Source organism: Gavialis gangeticus, unplaced genomic scaffold (genome assembly GCF_001723915.1).
Source record: "Gavialis gangeticus isolate Ggan-Ray unplaced genomic scaffold, GavGan_comp1, whole genome shotgun sequence".
Taxonomy (NCBI): Eukaryota; Metazoa; Chordata; order Crocodylia; family Gavialidae; genus Gavialis; species Gavialis gangeticus.
Window position 1 is genome coordinate 138892773 of NW_017729022.1, and position 16669 is coordinate 138909441.

The following is a 16669-nucleotide window of genomic DNA, read 5'->3' on the forward strand; positions in this document are numbered from 1 at the left end:
CATCCCAGCATGCTTTGCAGCCCTGGGCTGGGCTGGGCTTTCTGCTCCAGAGAGCAGGGCTGACCCCGCCCCTCCGCTCTCTAGCCCAAGCAGGGACGGGGGTGTGGCCAGACATGGCCCCACATGGCCCCATTAACGCAAAGTGAACAGAAAGGAGATTAATTCTTCCCTCCTTCCCCCTCCCCACCACCACTGCATCCAGGGTCTGCAGGTAAGCAGTGGCGGCCACGGCAAGCCAGGGCTGGCAGACCCCAACTGTGGTCCCCAGAGCCAGAAGGGACAGAGGGAGCAATTAACTCTCTCCCTGCCCCCTTCACCTAAACAGGGCCACGCCCTCTGCCCCTACTGCTGGAGCTGTGAGGGGACAGGGAGGGGCAGCAGCCTCTTTCAGGGTGGCCAGGAAGGGGTTTATTCCCCCCCTCCCTTCCGTGCCCCACCAGCAGGGACTGCAGCTGTCCCAGCATGGCCCTGTTAAGGCTAAGGGGGAAGGGTGGGAGCTAATCCCCCCCACCACCAGCAGACTGCAGCTGGGGCAGAGCAGCTCCCTCACTGCAGGGTGGGAAGGGGGGCTCTGTGCAGCACTGCCCAGCCCTGCCCAGCCTGGGTGCAGGGAGTGGCTGTCACTGAGCTACAGCTACTGAAGATGGCCCTGCCCCCGCAGCCCAGACTAGCCCCACTCAGCCCTGGCCAAGGCAGCTGCACAGCAGGGCCATCCTGGGCCATGAGGACTGGGCCATCCTCAATGGTTGCTGTCACTGACGGGTGCACATGGGCAGCAGACTACCTGGGTTGGCTCAGAGAAGCCACAGGGGCTTGTGCATTCTTAGCCAGACCCCCTCAGTAAGTGGCTGCCTGGCTCTGGTACCTCTGAGCCAGCGCAGGTAGCCCACTGTCTGGGCAGCTGCCACCATGTGGACCAAGCCAAGCTGCTCTCACTGACAGGGCTCAGCTTCCCTGTCACTGAGCTGCAGCTGCTGAGGAGGGCCCCACCCCCATGGCATGGTCCAGGCCAGCCCCACCATACAGCTGCCTCAGCTGAGGCTGGCCAGGATTGGCCCAGGCTGCAGGGGCAGGGCTCTCATCAGTGGCTGCAGCTCAGTGAGCACCACTCCCTATGCCCAGGCCAAGTTGGGCTGGGCCAGGTAGTGCCACACAGAGTACCTGCCATGGGGGCGGAGAGGGGAGCAGAGGAGGGGGAGGAGTCCCCCTACAGCACCGCACAGAGTCCCCCTCCCTGCCCTAGGGCAGTAGGGGAAAGGGAGGAAGAGGAGGAGGAAGAGTCCCCCTCTGGGGTGGGGCAGTGGAGCTGTGTGCTCAAATTGATCCCAGCTGTCAAGGAGCTGCTACAGTATGCAGGGCTCTCTCCTAACTCCTTCTTCCCCACCTTGGGATCTGGCCATGCTCCCTCTTACCCCACTCTCTGAACCCTGCAGGCCAAGGTGGGGGTTTAAACCCCTCCTCAGTCATACTCAGGCCTGCCAGGGCCTGGCCACACCCTCCCTCAGCTCAGAGTCCCTGTGGAAGGGAAGGGAGGGCTGCTCTAGTGCCCCTGGGCTTCTGGCCTGAGCCACTGCAGACATGTGCCTGCATTTCCAGAATGAAAAGAGGATGTCTGTCCACTTGCAATCAGTTCAATCTTTGCAAGTTAAGCTAACCTGCAAAGATTGAATCAATTCAGGCTTGGGCTTTTTAAATGTCTGCTCCTAGCCAGGGCCTCTCAGCTTTTACACTCATTAATTAAGTCTAAGAACTACAGATGGTGCCAGATTCAGGGACAGGCAAATGTCTATTTGGAATAACTCTCAAGTCCCAGTGATGTTTGAAAATAGTACTCTTTTCATCTCCTGATACAGATGACAAAGTACTGACACAATGGACTTAATACTGTTCACATAGCTCATGAGAGCAGAGAGCAAGGACGGGCCACAGTACAATCACACAGTTAGTTAGTGATAGCACAAGACATGTCTGCATGTGTTTTGCTTGAACCTCAGGGAAGCAGAGCCTTTGTTGTAAAGAACTGAAGACTAGACGCACAATACTTCCCAATTTTGAGGCTACTTATGAATTAAAAGCAGGTTGAGGTATGAATAGGGATTGCAGCAATATTCCAATCCAACTGTATACTTGGGTTAATTTACAAAATGTTGCTAGTTTAGCTAATTACAGTGGCAGTTTTTTTGCTTGTTTTTTGCATTTTCATTTGCTGTACTCTATGGCTAATAAAACTGTCAATTTTCTTTACTTCAATAAAAGGTCACCCCCAACAACAGCCACTGTGCCTCCTAACAGCTAGCACCTTTATTAATATTTAAAATGTACACAGTGATATTTTCAAAAGGTCAGACTTTTAAAAGACATAAAATGTCAACCCTAATTCCTCTCCCTCCCAGCACCTGCCCCCCCATCTCATCATTTTAATTCTCCCTTTTAGATATGGTGCTTAGTATGAATTGTGTTAAATTACATAAACATCAAGCTTTCCTCATGCTTGGTAAAGAGGGAGAGAAGGTCTTGTGTCTAAGGTGTTAAGCTGTAAGTGAGAGTTGGTGTTCATTTCTGATTCTGCCACAGACTTTCTGTGTACGTTTGGTTGAGCTGCTTAATTTTCTTCTGCTGATTCAGGAAAGTACCTACGTAAATGCCTTCTGTTAAGCATGTGAGGTCCAAGGAACTGTTCAGGGGGTCAATATAGGCAATATCTTAAGTGTCTTCTGGAACAGAGGTCTCTGCATCTCAGTCTCCCTTCTGTAAAATAAAAAAAAATACTACCCACTTTCTCCCACTCTGTCTCTTGTCCAAAATGTAAGCTCTTAGGGAAGGGCACTCTCCTTATGTAGGGATGAAGCATTTATCCCCATGAGGCCCCTGATCTCACCTGGGACTCTTAGACTGTTCAAAAATGTATGTGATGAGAATAAATTCATGCTGATTCCCTACCCCCACACCCAGTACTCAAGTTAGTGATGCATAATGGGGGTGAGCAGAAAGGGGGGTGACCAGAGGTCTGCCCACCATCCCAACCAGCAGAATTGTCTTGGAGGGCCAATGCTCAACCAGAGCAACCTCTAACCTAAATTAAGTGGCCTGTGAGAGTCTGCTGCTGATTCAGGATTGGGAAGAGTTCAAAAGTGCCTAAGAGATGTCAGTGCTCTTTCCTTCACCATCACCCAACTCCTGAAGTGAACATAGCTCAGTGGAATTGAGTATCTTCCCTACTTCCCTGAGAACTGAACTCCCAGTCTTTATAGCCAGCAAATTTCAACTCCAGTTGGAAGGAGGCTCAGTTTTCTTTTAAGCCATTTACCTGGTACTACTGTTTTCTATGGAAAGACAGGCGGTCGGCAGCATTCAAATAATTTTGCTGCTACTGGAGCGGCAGGTGCTCTTTTCTGTACTTTTCATTTTTGGCATATGTTAGAGTGCATGCAGTAGCATAATGGAAAGGTGGTGACCAAAGCAGCAGCCCCAGGTGCCATTTTTATGGATGGTGCAAAAGCAGCTGCTACTGTGTCATCACTGCCCTATGAGTCATGCTGGCCCAGGCACATAGCTGCCCTGCTATGCTTCGGAGCATATGGTTTTGTTTTCATCATGTGACTATGACTGAGTAGCTGTGGTGTGTAAGGGTGTTGAAGTGACCATTTTCTAAGACTCTTTTCTAAGACTCTTCTAAGACTCTTTGGATTAATGGCTGCATGTCAATGCTGGGACTGAACTCAATGCTCTTATGTTCCCAAATAACCTAGTCCAAACTAGGATCCAGGAGATCGGGTCAGAGGAGGTGCAAGTCTGAGAGGCCTCTGGCAAGCAATCAAAGGAATCACTATCTTGCAACACAACCTGTACTTTGGGATTGGTGCCAGCAGTCATTTTGTCCATTCTCTCTCATCTCCCTGATAAGTAAGAGATGCCCATATCTGCCATGTGATGTTCTGGAATGGTTCAGTGTAGACCATTGTTTCCAGCTTTGAATGAAGCCTGGAAATTGTTTTTTGTGGGATGAGCAAGCAGGCGAGTTTTTTAGAACATTACTGTTTTTCCAGTGTGCGGCGGGATTTAATGAAGATACTTAAGGAGTTTTAACCCAATCCCAAAATGATGGGTTGACATAATCGAAAGCTACTCTATTTCCAAACTATCATGCATCCATTTTCTATGTTATTGGCTCTTTTACAGCTATTTCTTTCCTGATAAATAACACCAGGGGGAAGAAGCCAATGGAAAGCGAGGCAAGGAGTTGCCAGAGAGTATCTCATTTTCCAGTGGTAAATTACTCAGCGTCTGTGGGCACTTTCTGCCAAAAATGCTAATGGACAGTACTCAAGTATATGGAGGCATTGCTGTCATGGGTTCTTAATGCTCAGTGCTCATCAGCAGTATGATTCATGTTCAGATCCTTGCTTTCTCCCTCCTGTGGCACCAGTTCATTTTTCATGACTGAGATGAGTGAAGTAGCCTCCCAAAACAGCCAAATCCATCAGCCTAAGGTATTTTATTTATGACAATTTCCAACTCATCTTGGGCTACAAGGCAGCAAAGGGAAATTGCAGGATTATGTGCTATTGCAAGGTGAAAAGGGGGAAAGTCAGAAAGATGCCTCTTTGCAGCTACATCAAGCAGCTGTACAGTAAGGCTGGACCCATACATGCACTTAGCCACCTACAGTGAAACTGAGACAAAATGTAGGTGTCCAAGAGCACAATCCAGCAAAACCCCACTTAGGCTTCTAAGGGTTTCCTCCTGTGTGTACACAGAGGTCCCACCATCCTGACTAAGATGAACATCTTGGTATCTAGCTTGTACCTAAGCCTGTTTGGCATTCACAAAATAGAGTCAGATCTGCTCCTCATACTAGGTGCCAAAATGCAGTCGTAATCCACCCTCTGGATCCATTAATGCACTTTTTCTTGTAACATACTGTCAGCCTTAAAACAAAGTTAAACAAAAGCAGCAACGAAGAAAGTGGAATAGGATCATGCTTGGGTATGTAAATTCACTTAAGTACCTAATCGATGGAGCAGGAGCAGGTCCTAGGTGTCCTCACTCCTAAATCCCCTGAGGGACCTCATCTAGTAAATCTACTAGATCCAGTAAAGCAGTGATTCTCAACAAGGGTATCATTACACCCTGGGGTGCAGGAGGGTTCCATGCAATATTGGCACTATTCGGTATGCACACACCTACACACGATTCAGAAGATAAACCCAGACATTTCAAATAGGAATCCACAGGGTCAAAAACATTCTGATCCACTGTGATCTTCCTGAGCTCTTCACAACAGAATGGCTTTATTATTTTTTTGTAGTCAGAAAATGAGTAAAAATTAAAAACCTGGCATTTTCCAAGAGGTGCCTTGAATGTAAAAGGGCTGAGAACCTGACCTATAACATGTCTAACACACACTGACAGCAATGAGTTTAGTATAAAGCACAGCAGCCCCAACCACTTTCATTCAGAAACGGGGTGAGAGAGTACACGGGAGGGAATGGGGGGAATGTACAGGTCCAGCTTTTTATATAACTGCCTAGTGGACAGAGCACTCACCCAGGAATTGGAAGACCTGGGTTAAAACAGTGTCTCTTGGCTCCCACGAAAGTGCTCTACCACTGTGTACAGGGCTGGGGCAGCCTCCATGCTTCCCTCTAAATCTATGCAGCCAAAAATGCAGGATGATAGGGCCAGAAAGAGAGTGTAAGCAAAACTGTAGTCTAGTGATGAGAGCACTCTCTTGAGATGGCAGAGGTTGCGGGGCAAAGGGAGGCAAGGAGGAGTTCTGGGTTCTAGATGCTGCTCCAAGGGCAGCTCATGCGTTTTGAATTAAAAGTGCCATTGCATAGCCATGGTTTTAATTGTGCACAAGTCCCTTTAGGATCTAAGACCACACCCACAGAAATATTATCCCCTCGTCTAATGAAATTCTCCTAAGGGTAGATTTAGTAAAATCCTTAAGCAAAGAGTCAGTGGTCACAGTTCAAGATATTGGAATACATTAAAATCCCAGAATATTTCTCTTTTGTTGTTTGTCACTTTCTCATAGTTGTATTCCTCAATAAAATTTTAACCAGAGATTTCCACAGAGAAAATACAGTTCACTGAAATGGTTCTTTTCTTCTCTAGCAATGCATTTAATTTTTGTAGTTCTTTCTATGTAGGCTCAACAGGTCACTTTTAATAGCTGTTCGACTACAGCAATTCTAGCTTTAGCTTGATGATCCATTTAATTGGAGGGCAAAATGAAAGGTTTTCAGATGAGTGATAAGAATAGAGCCCTTGTTCATCCTCACAAATATTACAGTTTGGAATGTTCCTTTCATGTGAAATGGGGACTTTAATTTGCACAAGACATTAAACACATGTGACATAGTGGTGTCTTGCACTGTCACATAGCATTACCTACTCCTAGGTTAAGCCGTAAGTCTTAAATTATACATCCAAGAAAGAGCATTACTAATGGACTCTGTTAATTTCTCAAAACTGTAACTCATGGAGCAAAAGAAAAGTTTCATGGAGCTAAACTTGCTCATGATAAATAGAATGGTGACCTGATCCTACTGGAAAATACTACAGAGGACACAAAAAAAACCTCTGAGATAGCTTTTGTATAATTTTCAAGACCACTCCAGGGAACAAGAAATCATAAATAGGAATCATCTGAGTCTAAGGTCAATTAGTATGTGGTGTGGCCTACCTGCTGGGATGAAAGTTGATCATTTAAACAAAGTCCAGTCCAGAACAGATTAATCTGTAGAGGCTTAATCCAAGGGTCAGTGAAGTAAACCAAACCACTTCCATTGGCTCTATGGGACTAAGGAAGAGGTCTTTAAAAACCATGTTGTAGATTGTAAGCATTTTGGGACTCCAAACCAGGCCATCCTTTGCATTTTGCAGAGTGTTAAGTGTGTTGTAGGTTGCTCCAAAAATCATTTTGATTTCAAAACTAATCTTATTCTTGCTGGAAACCCTGGTGAGAAGTATTGAGAAGATGCTGGGAATTTGGGAGAGTGTGGTCTTTCCCATCCTGCATTGTTTCTGTTCTTTGTCTTATTTTCATCCAGTGCATAATAGACCCAACTCAATTATTCATTAGGAATAAATTAGCTAAGAGATTTAACTGCTTCCTTTGTACATAAATCATTCAAGAGTTCAACCAGGTTCCTGTGACCATGAACACTGAATGGTCTGGTCTAATAGTGTTCTTTCTGGTAGGTGTTAGTGAAAGGTTTGTTTCCTTGACTCTTTAGAATTCATTATTCCTGATATGTCAGCTGTCTGCTAACTCCCTGTAAAATAATTCTGTTCCTTTAAAAACTTCAAACAAAAATAATAATAATCATAAGTAATGAACAGTATGTATGTTTTTTAATGGGAAAGTACACAAATAAGGAATAAAAAACAGGATTGTGGGGTGGGATTCTTTCAGTCTCTCTTGTCAGAGTAGTTCTATTTTGTATACATAGCATTTTTTATTACAGGGACACAGACCTGGGTCTCTCATATCCTAGAGACCCCAACAGTCTTCTTGCTATCTATTTCATTATGAGTACACACAGTTTCATGGATATTTTTTTCCCAAAGAACTTGAGAGTCTCAGGTTCATTCTAATTCACATGAGGAACCTATTTGAAACCATGAATATTCTCATGCAGAATAAGAAAACTGTTTTTCAACCAGCTTATGAGCAGGCTTCAGGTAGATATGACTATCATCCCTGCACATTTTTGTAACGTTCTTCTTTAGAAAGATGTGTACTTCTAAGCAACGCAAATACACCCTCTTTTTGTATAGGTATGTTGAACAGTACCTTCCTTTATCTGACAGGCTTCTAATGGCAATGGGTCTGGGATGCAGAACAAATAAGAAGTTAAAACACATCTCTGTCTTAGCAGTATGTCATTCATGCAGGCCACTCCATCCTCTGGCAGATGGGACCCTCTTTCTGGACAGCTAAACAACTGTATTTACAGAGCAACTTGTCTACAGAGCAATGTAATCTTGTGCCAAGTCATTGCTACAGAAGCAAAATTAACATAAGCAAATATAATTACTGCAGGGCTCTAACAAAAGAAGAACGTAGCCTTCTCACATTATCCCTTTTTTAATAACTAATTTTTCATTAAAGACAAACAGACCTGTTATCAGCAGAAGTTATTTTCCAACATGAGCTGCAAAAGAGAAAGCTATAAGATAAGCAAGCACCGAGTCAGTATAAGTGATGGGTTACAGTAAGTACGTTAGTATTATAAAAGCGGTATCAAAGATTTATTTTAACCAATTCATCTCACTTGGTGCATTTTACGTCAGTGATTAATCTAATGCAGGCAGAGAGTCACTTTCCTCTGTTCTTTTATTCTTATAGTGTTGGAGTGAATCTATAGACATGGTGTCCACAAATGGTGCAAGAGGCAAAGATTTGGGGGTGGAATAATCTTTTATCAGTCCAACTGCATGGCCAGTATAAAGTTAGACAAACTTTTGAATACAAGGCATTCTTCATCAGCTCTGAGAAAGTTGCCAGGTACGTTTGTATGAAAGCTGCTTTGAAGAGCTTGGCAGCAGAACCAGCGAAGTTCTACATACTAGGTGTGGCCAGATATGGAATAATGAGCAACAAGGTGGAAGAGTCTGATAGGTCAAAGGCCTTGCTTGCTTCTTGGATACTGTATTCTCAGCCCATCCAGTCAAGACAGTTGTGTGTTGGATCTCAAAAGAAGTTGTTCCATCACTGTGCTGCAAAAGCCTTATTGAAGTGACTGCACAACCATTCTGCAATATCCCCTGCTCCCATGTGTCTGCACTGGGCTCAGCAGGCTCTCCTGGCCAGGTGCCCACACACATAGGGTAGGTCTACACTACAACACTAGTCTGCCTTTGTAAGGACAGTCCAAACCACCGCCCACCTACCTGCTCTCATTCATGCAGGCCAGACCCAGAAATGCAGAAGTGGAACCTCTCCAGGGGCATCCCCGGCAACTGCCCTCAAACACCCAGAAGATGGAGGTACTGAGAGTGGCAGAATTCTGTACCATATTGGTGGTATCCACAAAGGGCACATCCACACACACAGGCATGTGCGCTTGCAGCAGCTCGAATAGGACCGGCACAAACTTGTGCCGGGGATTTGTGCCTCAGCACACGTGCCTGAACATGCACTTTGGTGTGGGGCAAATTGTGCCACTTGGGGCAAACTGACCCTCCCACCTCCTCCCACATCTTCAGCCAGGGGGAGCTAGAGGCTGGGGCCAGCACCTGTGCTGGCCCCAGCAGTATAAAAAACTGCCCTGGTGAGCAGCTCGGGGGGTTGCTCTTAGGGGCTTCTGAGGCCCAGTCAGTATCTGAAGACACTAGCCCTTTGTGCCAGCTGGACTGTTGAAGCAGCCCTAACCTAGAACGACCCCTGTACCCTCTACCTACTGCAGCAGTCTGGCAGTGGGGGCTGCTGCCTAGCTGTAACCTGCTGCCAGCTGCAACAGCATCCACCCCCTTGGAACTGAGGTCCAATGGATGCATGCCTGCCAGACCCAGACAGGGACCACATGACCACCTGGTCTGTGGTAAGGGCACTGTAGCAGAGCCTCCTGCACCACTGGGCCAGCTTCCAATGGGCTATGGCTGCACAGCTGGCCTTTAGGTGTCAGTGCTGTCATGTATTCTTGTGCCCCTGCTCTGCCATCTGGGCATCTATCACCCAGATGTGCTCATTGCAGTGGCCTGCTTTGAACTGTCAAAGCATGTCCTCCTGGCCATAAATGGCCAGGTCAGTCACCTCATCTACCCTCCAGCTGGGTCTCTGGTGCTGGCCCTGGGTAGGTTTCTCTGTCTGGATCTCACCGCTTGCTTCACAAGCAGTGATCCTGGTATTCCCTGTTTAAATTTGCAAATTCTCTGATTAAAAAACTCAAAATCTCTCATTAAAATATCCCAAATCCATGTTCTTCCATGATTAAAATGAAATGCCACTATATAGAGAGAGATCATTTGGGCAATGTTTTATTGATATATTTACAATTTTAAAGCAATTTGGAAGACAAATTCTAAATAGCTGTACACTTTGGCATTTGCTTTTGGTTTTTTTGTCATAGAAAAACCAGAGCTGCCCCTGCCTCCTTCACTCACCAGGATGAGCAGGACTGGTATACTGGTTCCCTGCCCCTGCCCTTGCCCCTCACTCCCAATGCCCCTCACTCCTGACCTGCAGCCCCTTACTGACCCCACTAGCTCCCTCCTAGCAGCAGCTCTGTTCCAGCACCAGGACATGAGTCCAGCTGCAGCTGTCCCACCCACTGCTTTGTGGCTCCCAGCTGTGCCAGCCCTTCCTGTTCTGCTCCCTGTGCCTGTGCCCAGGTCCCAGCAATCCCCATTCCATTCCTGGGAAACCTGAACCTGGGGCTCAGGGATTGGGTTGGGCAAGCCCCTTTCCTTCCAGGCTGGTCTCCCCCTACACAGGTTGCTTTAGGAGGGCAAGGGAGCTCTAAGCCTGGCTCTGGTGGGCTTTCTACCCAAAGTACTCCCCTACCCCTGATCTCCATCTCTCTCTCTCACACATACACCCCTCCTGCCATCTCCACCCCTCCTTGCACCCCATCACACACCCAGGTGGTTCCTGGGACCAGGAGCCCCCTCAGGCTAGGGTCACATGTCCCAGCACTGGTGTGGGCATGGGGTAGGGCTGCAGCATGGCAGTTGCCACTGCAGCTGCAGCTCCTGCCACCAGGTCCCATCCCATCCCATCTGGCAACTGGGCATGCAGGTTGTGAGATGTGTGGTGGGGATGTGGGTTTTGGGTGGGAAGATGTTTTGGGAGATGGGTGTGGGGTTTGTGGGTGAGTACAGGGGTGGATTTAGGGTTTGTGGGCATGAGGTTTGTGGTGGGGTATGGGGCTTGTGCAGGGATATGAGGTTTAGCCCTGGATATGTGGGTGGGGGGGTTGTGGAGATGGTTTGGGAGCATGGGGTTTGTGGGGTGGGGGTGACTGTGTGGGTAGAGGGGACTGCTCCAGATAGGTGGGTCCCCTGCCTGCCCCCTGGCATGGTGCACAGCTCTTCCCCTCCACAGCAGTATCAGCAGCTGTGGGATGCTCAGAGTGGGGCCCTGACTGCCTGTGACCCAGTACCACTTGTGCTATATGGTGCAGGCCTGGCCCGACTCAGGAGTGTGAACCTTCAGGCAGGACTGGGTTGCTCTTGTTATTAGCCTGGGGCCCCCGGCACCATGTGCAGGAGCCCCATGCCTTTGGCCTGGGCCAGGTCCTACCTCCAAGTGCCCCACATGCTGTCGTGCCGGGCTGAATCCATGTAGGCAGGACCCAGCCTGGTCCGAGAGTACAGGGCTCTTGCATGTGGTGCCGGGGCCCCAGGTGACAGCAAAAACAGCCTGGTCCTGCCTGAAGGTACATGTCCCCATGCCAGGCTGGGCTGGGCTGGGCCCACGTCATGTGGGACAGGCGGCATCAGGTCCCAAGAGGCCAGGGCCATATTGTGCTACAGGGGGCTCTGCCAATAGCAGGCCCTGAGATCCCTGACAGACGCTCCTGCTGCTGCTGCTGTGGGGGAAAGAGGTGGAGGGGCGGGGGATCCACCAGCAGGGAACCCACCCCTCCTAGCAGTCCCTGCCCACCCACACAGTCCCCCCGCCACACACACACAGTCCCCCACTTCCCTACTTACCTGAGACAGCACCTGCGTCCAAGCCATTGCTGCAGCCTTGCCCTGCTCCTACTTGCCCCAGCACTCTGAGGCAGCACGCTGGAGCAGCAGGGCAAGGAGGCAGGCATAAATATGCTCTGGCTGGGTGCCAGAGCATCTCTTTGGAGGACCCAGCCTCCAGTTGCCTCCGAGTGCCTGCACCACTTTTTTCAGTGGGGTTTTTTTTTTTTATACCAGGATTTCCCTTTTTTTGTTCCTGGGAACATTTTTTCATTCCGCAGTGTACCTCTAGCAGCATCTGAAACTGCTTTTGAGACACTGCAGCAGGCACATGCTCTCTCTTCTGGACTTGCCTAAAGAATCCAAATGGCTGTCTGTCTGTGATTATTTCCTTTAAATGGGGCATTGTCTTAACCCATTAGAGTAGGTATTAGGAGCCCTGGCAGACATTATGTCAATCATGGCACGGCTTTTCTTTGCACCTTAAAAACAGTGTGCTATGTATATGGCTACACTGGTAAAAGGCAAGCTGTTAAGGGGGAAAAAGTGGTATACCAACTTATGCTGCTTCTTCTGACAATCTTAGGGAGCTCTGAGCTCAATGCTGATCAGCAGCACATCTGCAGTGACAGGATTCTACCAGGAACCATCCCCGATCCTGTGCCCCCCCAGAACCCAGAGCCAGGCAGAGGAGATGATTATGAAGGAATCCCTGTCCCACACAGAGCCAAGTAGACTGGCGATTCTCCTCTCCTGGTGCTGGGCAGAGCTGGGGAATCCCTACCCTGAGTGAAAGGCACCCCTTTGCTTTGGTCAGAGTGCTGGGGGTTGCCCTCTGGAGCAGAGCCAGGTGCACCGGCCAAATCTCTTCCCCCCTGGAGTCAGATATGCCAGAGAATCCCTTTCCTTGTGCTAGATAAAGCAGAAGGGGGTGGAAAAATCCCTTCCCCTTGCCAAGCAAGAGCTGCACCAGGGAAATCCCTGCCTGGTGCTGAATAAAGTGCAAGAGGTGTGTTTGGAGGAGGAGAAATTACCCCCAAGTTTGGAGCAAGGTGCATATGGAAACCCCTGAAGTTCTTTCCAGGTTTCATCACCATCCACAGTACAGTACAGCAGCAATCTTTCTGTAGTTTATCCCGAGGTTTGGACATAGATCTTAGTGTGTTCAGCATATCCTCTACATCCCTTTAGTCCAATGTTGATTAATCTAGCTGTGTGTCATGGTGTGGGGTCCCCAGGGATGGCCATGATACCCCTAGGGCTCCTTGACCATGCCAATCCTGCCCCACAGGCACCCTCTTTCTCTCCTGCCATGTCTTGCTGGTAATTTTAATAAAAAGATCAGGAAGCTGCCTTCGAGCTTGTATTTTGGACACAGTCTTGATGGACCCCACTGAACCCTGTGGGTTCTTAGACCCCTTTTGGTCCATCAAAATGGATACCTAACAGGACACTCTCAGCCTTATGGGCTAAATGCATAACTCCAAAACTACCCCTTTACCATGCCCCTAGCCTCACAGATGGTATTTGAATGCCCCCTCTCCGAGGGCCTTGCTATAGTTTGGCCTGTCCTCCCCAAGCTCTCCACAGCCCTGTCTCTGTGCCCCACACTGGCACTGACTCTCTGCAGCCCCTTTGGCAGTGCTCACCCCCTTGTCACTGCACCCTTCTCTGCACACCATAGCAGACCCCCAATGAGGTCTCCTCCTTCCCCAATAGCCTCAGCCCAATCCACCAGTGTATAAACAGCAAGTAAAATATGAGCCCCTGGGCTATAACATAGTACAAGTTGTTTAGGGTGTGCTCTGTCTCTTTAAAAAAAAAAAAAATCAAACTTCCCCCAGCACTAAGTGCCTTGTAGGCCAGGGTATCTGGTGAGCTCCTGGAGCCCCTTAATCCTACTTGGAGTAGAACAGGCAGTCAAGCCTCTCTGGTGAGCTTGTTCTCTGAGAGTTCCTCCCCCCTTGGCTGCTGACAGAGAGCTCAGCCTCTAGTCCCAGCCCTGGGGTTTATATATGCCCAAGGCCCTGCCTCTTCCAGCCAGTTGACCGGGTGCAGGTGCAGGCTAATTTGCGCAGTAGCCTGTTGCCATAGTAACCTGCACCTTTGGGCTTCTGTCTGGCTCTTAGGGCCCTCTCCCTAGGCAGTTTCTACTCTTAAAGGGGCAGGCATCTTAGTGCCCTGTGACACTGTGTTATGTCCATCAATTTTGTCAAGATTGTCTTCACAGACGGTCATCAGAATACAGTAAAAGCTGTCTTATCCAGCATGAGTGGGGTAAGGGGGGGTGCCAGGTATCTAGAAATTCCAGTTATCTGAGGCAGGGGTTTTCAGCCTGTTTGAAAGGTGGCCACACATGGAGTGGGGGCCGGGGGGGTGGTGAGGGGGTGGTACCAGCCACATGCCGTAGCAGCAGCAGCACAGGGTGGTGGGTGGCGATGTTGGCATCCACGTGCAAGCTTCCCTTCTCTTTCCCCCCCTCTGCCAGCCATACGGCTGGAAATTCTGATTAATAGGGTATTCTGCACAGTAGAATGCCAGTTAACACTGTTTTTACTGTAGTTTTTAATAAATAGCTTAAAGGAGTTAACTACTGAATTCCATCATATATTTGGGGGGATAATTAGATTGGATCCCACAGCTATTTTCAGCAAAACTGAAACAATCTGGTTGTTATGGAAGTATTTTGCAATTTCAACATTTTCCTTTATTCTAGGAATACTTAAACCATTGGCTAAAAGATGCATCAGATGAGTATGGTACCCGTATGTTACACGTTTCAGGTTTGCTTCTAAGTTTCTTCTCACTGCTACATTTGCAGCATTGAGTCCCAGTACCTGTAATGACTTTGCTGATCCTTTGCCTCTAGTAGTAGTATGGTTGGCAAGCCAGTCAATTGACCAGCCAAATATTGTCAATGGACTGGTCAATTGATTGCATATTTTTTGACTAGTCAAAGATTTTAGCAATTTTACAAAAACCCTACATTTTTGTAAGTTTTAACAGAAATATGATTTATTGCTTTTTACGCATTTCTTATGGGGAAAAAATGTGCTTTTTCTGTGTATTATTTGGACCCATAGGCAATTTTCTACAATTTTTTACCAATATTTGACCGGTCAATTGACCAAACTTTTTGACAGGTCAAGTACCCAAAGTTAAGTAGTACAGACCCTGCATCCCTGGCAGGGTCAAATCCATAATACATTAAATATTGTGCCATATTTTTAAAGTTTGACCTAAAAAACAGGATGTTTCCCCTCTCTTTTTAATATAGAAGAAAATTAGCCTTTTACTACAGAGTTTTTAAGAGAGGCTTATTGACTTAACATACTATTTTATTTAAATTATTTTAATAGATTATTCCAAATGTATGCCTTAGCTAATGAAGAATTAAATTCATATTTTATTTTAAGCCAGTTTATTTTTTTAAAGGAAAATTTAATTATAATTTAAATTAAAAAATAAAAAATCTGATTTAAATTTTAAAAATCTGATTTTTATTTTTTTTAAATCATTGATTTTTATCCACCCTGTCTTAGTGGCTAGGGACAGAAGTTACACATAAACCAATTTAAGTGATCAGAAACTGGTTTAAACCTGTAACAGAGCAGAAGTTCAGTGCACATAAACACATTTCAAAATGGCCAAAACTGGTTAAAGATAAACCTGGTTGAATGTAGTATCAGACCTAACTGATTTAGGTCAAACCAGTTTATGAAACTTCTGTCCCAGGCCAGTGTGAGGATCAAACCCTTTGTGTCTATTTTATTTTGAAAGATTAGTACATGATAATTCAAAAACATTTTTTTTACCTGCCATTCCCTGTATGAGCAGGAACTTGTTCTGCACATAATGGTTAGAATTATATCCATTCTGTCTTCTACAGAAACTTATTGGTCTGTTTTTTTTTCAATCTAGCTACACATTACCAATATAGACAATATTCTGTTTGTGCTCACACATGCAGTGTACCTATTTGCCTTAACCTGACATCTGATTATCTCATAATTTCCTTGCACAATCTTATAAGGAAGTTGAATTTGAACATTCCCAATTCTTATGACTGAAAATATAAATGTAAAACCATGATCCTGATTTTCACACATTCTCTTGCAGTTTTATGATGTTTCTTTCAAAAAAAAATATCTTGTTTGTTTCTCCCATCTGCTGTATATCTTGTTTCTTAAAATAGGATGAGATATTTTACATGGTGCTTAGCTCCAAAAACAATAGTCAGAGGTATAACTGTCCACACCAGAATATAACTGTGCCCACACCAATATAACTACTGAATTCAGCAAAAAAACAAAAAAACCCTTCCACTCTTAACCAAAATAGTTATGCGGGTATAAATTCATGTATGCTATAATTTAGAAATACCTCTCAAATATTTACCATATGTATTTTTAGCCTACTGGTGAATTATCTACATAAGTACAACTTCACAGCTTTTATAATTACTACTGTATGTACTCACTACACAAACAAGTCTGAACTTGATCTATAAAGCACTTTCTTAATTGCCTTCCTACTGTCACTCATGCAATTAATAGAGCCAGTTGGGAGTTCTGCAATAAAATGCTTTTTATCAGAAAATGCCAGTTCATCCAAACACAAAACTTTTCATGGGAATATATCCATTTTGATTAAATTTTTTAATCAGTAAAAATGTCTTAGGTCTAGGATGGAATTTTGTGGATGAAGCTGAAAGGAGGAAGCAGCTTTATAGGGTTAGGGCACTGAATAAAAGCCCCAGATGCAAATTGGGAAATCAAGGAATATAACCCCCATCTCCCATATTAGAGGTGAGTGCCGTGACCAAAAGGCTTTTCCCTGTTCTAGAAGCTCTTGTTCAGGTGTATCCCATTGCAAAGCAGGAAATTATTTCATAGTGCAGGAAAACCATTTACCAGCATGCTCCAGTTATTATGCAGAAGTTTACATATATTATTTGTGAGCCGTATTGAGACATGTAGTCCTGATTTGATGAGGTTTCCCCTCCATTTTTTTCTGAATGGAC